A 7,128-nucleotide genomic window follows, 5' to 3' on the forward strand; every position below is an offset into this window, starting at 1 on the left:
TAGTAGCAGCAGCAGTAGACGACCATGGCCGTAATCTCACCGAGAGTGTCTCATGATGAGTTGGATATGCAAAAAACACATTTCCAATTCACACGTGCGTATAATAAATATTTCTACATGTGGGAAATAGGACAAATATACGCACCCACGTAATTATTATTATTACAAGTAGTATTAGTAAAACAATCTGTGATTTATTTAACCAAAGAACTACTCTGTAAATACCGCAGAGCAGGTTAGATTGGATTGAGCCCTTAGTGCATCTACAGAGGAGTGATGGGGTTTGGCTGTGAAGGGTGAGGAGCCTAGCAGAGACACATTAAATACAGGAAAGTGTTGTCATGGGAAACTCCCATCGGCTATGTCAGCTATTCGGGTTCATACCTGGGATAGTGAAGGGAGCAAGACTATCACGTTGCATTTCGCAAAGAGTAACTCCTCATAGCCAAACAAGATGGTCTAAAAATTGAGTTGCCTTTATTGTGCACTGCTCAAGCCTTATGACAAACGGTTCACGTATCAATCCATTGCAAATCGGTAGTATTTCATAGTGGAGCTCTAAAAACAAGGCTCACACATCTTGTCAAAATATGTGCTAAAGAAAGCAGTACTTGCAACACAAAATCTATTTCCATTGAAGATGCCAAGTATGTGGGAGGAATTGGAGTTGTCGTGTCTTTACTATCATTAACTGAAGACTGATAGTTATTATCAAAGATTCCCTGTAATTATTATTACGCGATTAGACTGATTAATCATGTAACCGTAATTACTAGGAAGTCGGGGCACCAAGGAAAAATATTCAGATTACAAAGTTATAATTTCCTAAAATAACTTTTCAGATATTTTATCTGATCAATTAGTCTTCGAATTAATGAATTATTTACTTTACCTCACGTTAGTCTCATTCCAAACGTCATAAATTGTTGGTTATCTGCACGAACCCAGTCTTCACTATGAGTCATCCATACATCAATTGTCTTAAATAATGTATTTATTACTAACTAAGTAATTCACAGAAATGCATAAACAAACAAACAAGGTAAATGTGGTTACATGAAATGAGAATGTGCCCTAGTGGGCTAAACCGGTATGGCGGCATCGGGGTCGACTAAGAAGTCACTACAAAGTGATAATTATAACAATTTAAATGCTAATCCTTTGCACATGAAAGCTCACTCATTCGGGAACAATTGCAATCAATATATATATTTACGCTCTGTGTGTCGTCTTGATCGCTGGTGAAAAGTTTTTTTATTTTTTATTATTATTTATTTTTTTATTTTTTTATTTATTTTGTATAATTGTCCGTCTCTCTCCCTCTCTCTCTCTGTCGTGGTTAGAGGGGATAGTTCAGAGTGACATTCGTTATAATATGGATGTTTCGGCGGTTGTCGTTCTTCGCGTTCAATGATACCGAATTCCTAGCTGCAGACTAGTAATTAATATCAAAGACTTGTTCTTATTCGGTCGGTATCAATAGTCTAAGAGTTTAATCACGTGGTATGGTTAAAAGATTCAGCAATGGTCTACAACCTTTGTCCTCCTATGGAGAAAAACATGGTCTGCAACCTTTAGCCATCTCGTAATTGAGGTAAGCTCGGTCTGCTGATCGAAAACCCGAGTGGGGGTTTTATTCGGAAGGGCCGAAAAAGGGCTGTCCCAGGAGGCCTGACCCTAACTGGGCTCAGGGGCGGTCCTCTGATTTAGTTCAAATCAAAAGGGAATTGTATTTTTCTTCATTAAACAGTCCAAAATCATATTACACAATTATACAAACAGTATCATACTCACTCATTCATCTTATAAAACAATTAGATGTAAATCTCATATCTGAGGCTATTATATAAACAGCATTATGGCAATGTGGCCACACCGTCTCCCATGAGCTTCCCCAAGTTGTGACAGACGGACCAGTTCGTAGCTGGATTCTTCACCGATCTTTTATACTTTCTCCGGAACATGAAATTTGTTCGTACCTCAAGTTCTGTGAGGTGGAAGGATTTCCTTTGTCCTCTGTGAAAATGTACTCTCTCTCTGTGTGTCCATGAGGAGATCCTCAGGAATTTACGACGTTTCTCTGACCACAGCAACCTAGTTGAAGGAGGAAAGGGGGAGGCAGGGAGAGGGGGATGGGGCTTGCTATACCCAAAGAGGCCAACGTCATGACAGAGTCTACACCTAGTGTACAAAACATTAAGAACACCTTCCTAATATTGTGTTCCACACTAACAAACACAGGTTAATGGACTTACTGTAAATATGGGTTAATTGCTACAAGGGTTTTTGCCTCAAATACACAGAGAAAAAAATATGTGTAATATGAAAACCCCTGTGACAACAAATAATACAAGACTGAACATAACTGACTGTAACTATTAATGTTCTGCTGTCACGTCAACAGGTTCGAACCTTTATATTTTAATACAAGTCAACAGTCTGGACATAATGAGGGATAGAACAATAAAAAACAATTGATTATAAACGGGGTGGTTCGCGCCCTGAATGCAGATTGGCTGACAGCTCTGGTATATCAGACCGTATACCACGGGTATGACAAAACATTTATTTTTACTGCTCTAATTACGTTGGTAACCAGTTTATAATAGCAATAAGGCACCTCAGGGGTTTATGGTATATGGCCAATATACCACCGCTAAGGGCTGTATCCAGGCAGTCCGCATTGTGTCGTGCAAAAAGAACAGTCCTTAGCCGTGGTATATTGGCATATACCACACCCCTTCGTGTCTTAATGCTTAAATTGAATCTTTGAATAAAATCTGTATGACTCAGTTTAGCTTGTATCCCTTTCACCTAATGAGCCTGCATCCTTAAAAACAAATCCCCTCAAGACCTACATATTCCTTCTCCTCCTTTTCTGAAACACTATTAAAGAGATTCTCTGGAAGAAAACAGTCTCTTTCAAACTAGGGATTTTGTGTCTTATTGAGGTAAAACAGTAATTCTTCGCAAAGATTATCCATGTATGAACTACACATTGACACATCCAGCCCAAAGCGGGAGGTTTAAAAAGTACTTTCTTAGTCACCAAAGCACCGGAGCATGTCTTTAACCAGTCACCATACAGATGGCCATGGTCTGCAGCTTACGATAATTAAGCAGAGCTACTGTCTACTGTACTGTATAGCATTACAGAGACCTTGATGACTTCATTCCCATTTACTGGGACAGTACTTTTTCTCCCTGACGGTGCAGGCAGGGCCTGATTGTAAATGAGGAAGGGTGTTAGCAATTCCCAGCCTTTGGAGAAGCATGTGTCAGGCCTAGAGTCTGTTATTTATGAGTCCTCTCAGCCCTCAGCCCTTCCTCTGCTGCTGCTGCAGAGATGCTGCTTGGGATTCATTATTGAAGAGGCCCTTCCACTCCTTATTAGATCTTTGATTTTTGGAGTGCATTAAGGAATTACATTCAGACTGAGAGCGTCAGCCATGCCTGATGGTCTCTCTCCCTCCCTCTCTCTCTCCTGTCTCTCTCTCTTTCAGAAACAGACAGACAGACATACAGGCACAGAAAACATTATCCTTCTCTCTGTCTTTCTCTCTCTCTCCCTCCCACTCACAAACAAACACACACACGCATGCACATACACAGACACACACACACAGTTCTGTCCTTTATTGATCCTCACGATCTGCCAGGGAGAGTCTGGCTCACGTATCTCTATGGGGGTATTCTATCCTATCCTCATATTCCCTCAATGAACAAACATCCCTGGCAGAGAATGATTTAAATCAGGAGCTAATACTGTGTTTTCTATGTTGGCACACTATATAAGCATGCACTAATACAAGGTCACTCTCAAAAATGAGGATCTAAACCTCAAGAGATCTCCTGGTACAATTAGATCATGTTAAAAACTCAGCTTGCAGAAAGATGAGATAAAATAGATAGAGAAAGGTAATCCATATGACTGATATAGGATCATTGATATGCATGATTTATGTCTCTCATCATACAGGTTTCCAGCAGTGTAGGATTTACCAAGCTGAAAACAGACACAAAAACAGAATACAGGAAGCTCTGTTCATCTCCAATTGCACCAGGGAGTGTTGGTTTGTACCAAGCTTTCTCTAATCAGACGATCCACATGTGGATGTTATTTCATTGACCTTATTGTCCTGGAAAGTCCATGGTGATTGATCCACTGAAATCCAATGGTGCCTTTTGTGCTATGATTGGCCTAACTTACTAGGTGTGGACGTCCTTGATAAATCTGGTAAACACACACAGAATGTCATAGAAAAATAAATCATCAACATTTTAGAGGACTTTGAACAGTATTAAATATCCTGTTTGGGCGAAGGCTTCAGTATGAATGAGATCCAGACCTCTAATGCCAACGTCAAGCTGAATGTTGATATTGGTAGCAGCATTGCCACATTTTAACCAAGGCCAGATTATAAATGTAAGTGAATGCTCAAATATCACTAAAACATTTTCAAATCTATCGAGGGATTTTGTACATGCCTGACTGTAACTGTTCACTGTAATGCTTCTGCTGGATTACAATTCTCCTAAATGGAAAAAGGTTGAAGAAGGTTGAGAAATTGTGAGCCTACAGCGCAATGAAACAAATGATGGTTGACACACACACACACACACACACACACACACACACACACACACACACACACACACACAATGCAATGTAACAATACTGTCCTGTGTATTTCAGAGAATCCACTACATCAGAATTGCTCATTAAAATAAATACTTGGTATAAAACAATTGCATGAGTCAAATGATAAGTGTTTTTGGTAGCTTGTTCTGTACACAATAACCCTGTTTGTTACCCTTAGTTGTACCTAGTTAGGCTATACAAAAAACTCTTGCAATTCTCTCTCTGCTTAGGAGAATGCCAAGAGTGTGCAAAGCTGTCATCAAGGTAAAGGGTGGCGACTTTGAAGAATCTCAAATATAACATCTATTTTGATTTGTTTAACACTTTTTTGGTTACTACATGATTCCATGTAATTTCATAGTTTTGATGTCTTCACTATTATTCACTATTATTTGATTTCTTCACACTTCACTGTTATTCACATTCATTCTACAATGTAGAAAATAGTCAAACTAAAGAAAACCCATAGAATGAGTAGGTGAGTCCAAACATTTGACAGGTACTGTATAAACGTAACATGCAAACATATCAATGATTTTACTGAGTTACAGTTCATGTAAGTAAATCAGTCAATTTAAATAAATTAATTAGGCCCTAATCTATGGATTTTACATGACTGGGAACGGGCACAGCTATGAGTGGCCTGGAAAGGCTTAGGCCCACCCACTTGGAAACAAGGCCCACCCACTGGGGAGCCAGGCCCAGCCAATCAGAATTTAGTTTTTTATTACAGACAGAAATACTCCTCAGTTCCATCAGCTGTCCAGGTGGTTGGTCTCAGACGATCCCGCAGGTGAAGAAGTCAGATGTGGAGGTTCTGGGCTGGTGTGTTTATACGTGGTCTACTGTTGTGAGGCCGGTTCGACATACTAACAAATTCTCTAAAACAACGTTGGAGGCGGCTTATAGTAGATCAATTAACATTCAATTCTCTGGCACCAGCTCTGGTGGACATTCCTGCAGTCAGCATGCCAATTGCAAGCTTCCTCAAAACTTGTGGCATTTTATTGTGTGACAAAACTGCACATTTTAGATTGGCCTTTTATTGTCCGCAGCACAAGATGCACCTGTGTAATGATCATGCTGTTTAATCAGCTTCTTGATATGCCACACCTGTCAGGTGGATGGATTATCTTGGCAAAGGAGAAATGCTCACTAACAGGGATGTAAACAAATTTGTCCACTAAATTTGAGAGAAATAATATTTTTGTGCATATGTCCAAATTTATGGGATCTTTCATTTCACCTCATGAAACATAGGATGAACACTTTACATGTTGCGTTTATCTTTTTGTTCAGTATAGAAATACATATGTGCCAAAATCAAATTCTGATGGTGGAATCTGAAGTAGAGTTTTTCTTGGCGCACTTCACTATACATTTGGGTCAACTCATTATTCTTTCAGTCCAGCCAGAGACCTATCTTTGTGTAGCTAGAACTGGCCTAGGCAGCTGGGTCATCTTTCATTATCATAAAGACATCTATTAACAAGGGGCCAATTGTCTCCTCAATCCCAATAAACTAGCCTACTGTTGTTCATTGAACGCATCTGTCGGGATTGCAGCATATGTCGTGGAGTTCAGGCCAAAAGCAGTGTCTTTACATAGCAACAACCATTTCAGGTTTCTTTGAATACTGTGTGTATGCAACACATTTTTATCGTAGAAACAATTAAACAAAGGTGTAATTGTAATGTCTAAAAATGCCTCGACCACATTTATGCTAGACTATAAAAATGTAATAATAAATACCATGATAGTCAGACAAAGAAAGGTGTTCTGTCATTTATTTAATATATTATGTGGTAAACATAGGCATAGGCTACATGAATGGTCCAATATACAACTCAAGGGAGTTTTCTATCACTAATTGAAATGGTTCAGCATTTGAGAATAGGAAGAAGACACAGCAATACATTACATGAGAGGTGTTTGAAGTTGAACAAATCACTGCACATTCACCAGAAAAATAACAAGTGACCGCTTGAATCAATAATACAAAAGTCGTATCTTACCTGATAACATGCAGGGTCGTCAAGATTTCCTCTAAAGTATCCCCATGAATCTTTAAAAACCGAGTTTTGCATCCACATTAGATTCCACAGTGTGCTGATACGGATTCTCCTCCCTGTATCACGCTGAAAGAATAAAACAGGACTGAGTACAAGGCGCCTGTGCGTGGAGAGTGGGACGGCTCGATGGTGCGTGATGCATGCGGCTCAAAACGAATGACAGACTACCCTTCCGGACCGCTATGCTTACCAAGGTGAACGTTTCAGTGAGTACCCTACAGTGCACTCTGGGTAAAAGACTCTGCCCAACTATCTAACCACTTCTGACTCCGCTGGTGATCTGTTCCCCCGAGCCTGTGTGATGGCTATCCCATGGGACCCCTGCATAAATTCGGGGACATCTCACGCTTCCCGCTGTGCGTCGCTTGACCAATCAGGCTTTTCGATTGATGGGACCCTAATAGTCTCGCATGT

The 7,128-nt window shown here is 39.9% G+C and overlaps 1 protein-coding gene across 2 annotated transcripts in view; it reads right to left on the reverse strand.

The window, feature by feature from the left end:
* The window catches only part of LOC110492499 (poly(rC)-binding protein 4), a 79,754-nt gene extending 72,888 nt beyond the window's left edge, over nucleotides 1–6,866 (reverse strand). For both annotated transcript variants that reach the window (XM_021566879.3, XM_090203730.1), the window contains exon 1: nucleotides 6,658–6,866. The gene's annotated coding sequence lies outside the window, so the exon portion shown is untranslated. The remainder of the gene's footprint in view (nucleotides 1–6,657) is intronic.
* Nucleotides 6,867–7,128: the final 262 nt, after the last annotated feature.

Source organism: Oncorhynchus mykiss, chromosome 16, assembly GCF_057628025.1.
Source record: "Oncorhynchus mykiss isolate SJ-2025 chromosome 16, ASM5762802v1, whole genome shotgun sequence".
Lineage (NCBI taxonomy): Eukaryota > Metazoa > Chordata > Actinopteri > Salmoniformes > Salmonidae > Oncorhynchus > Oncorhynchus mykiss.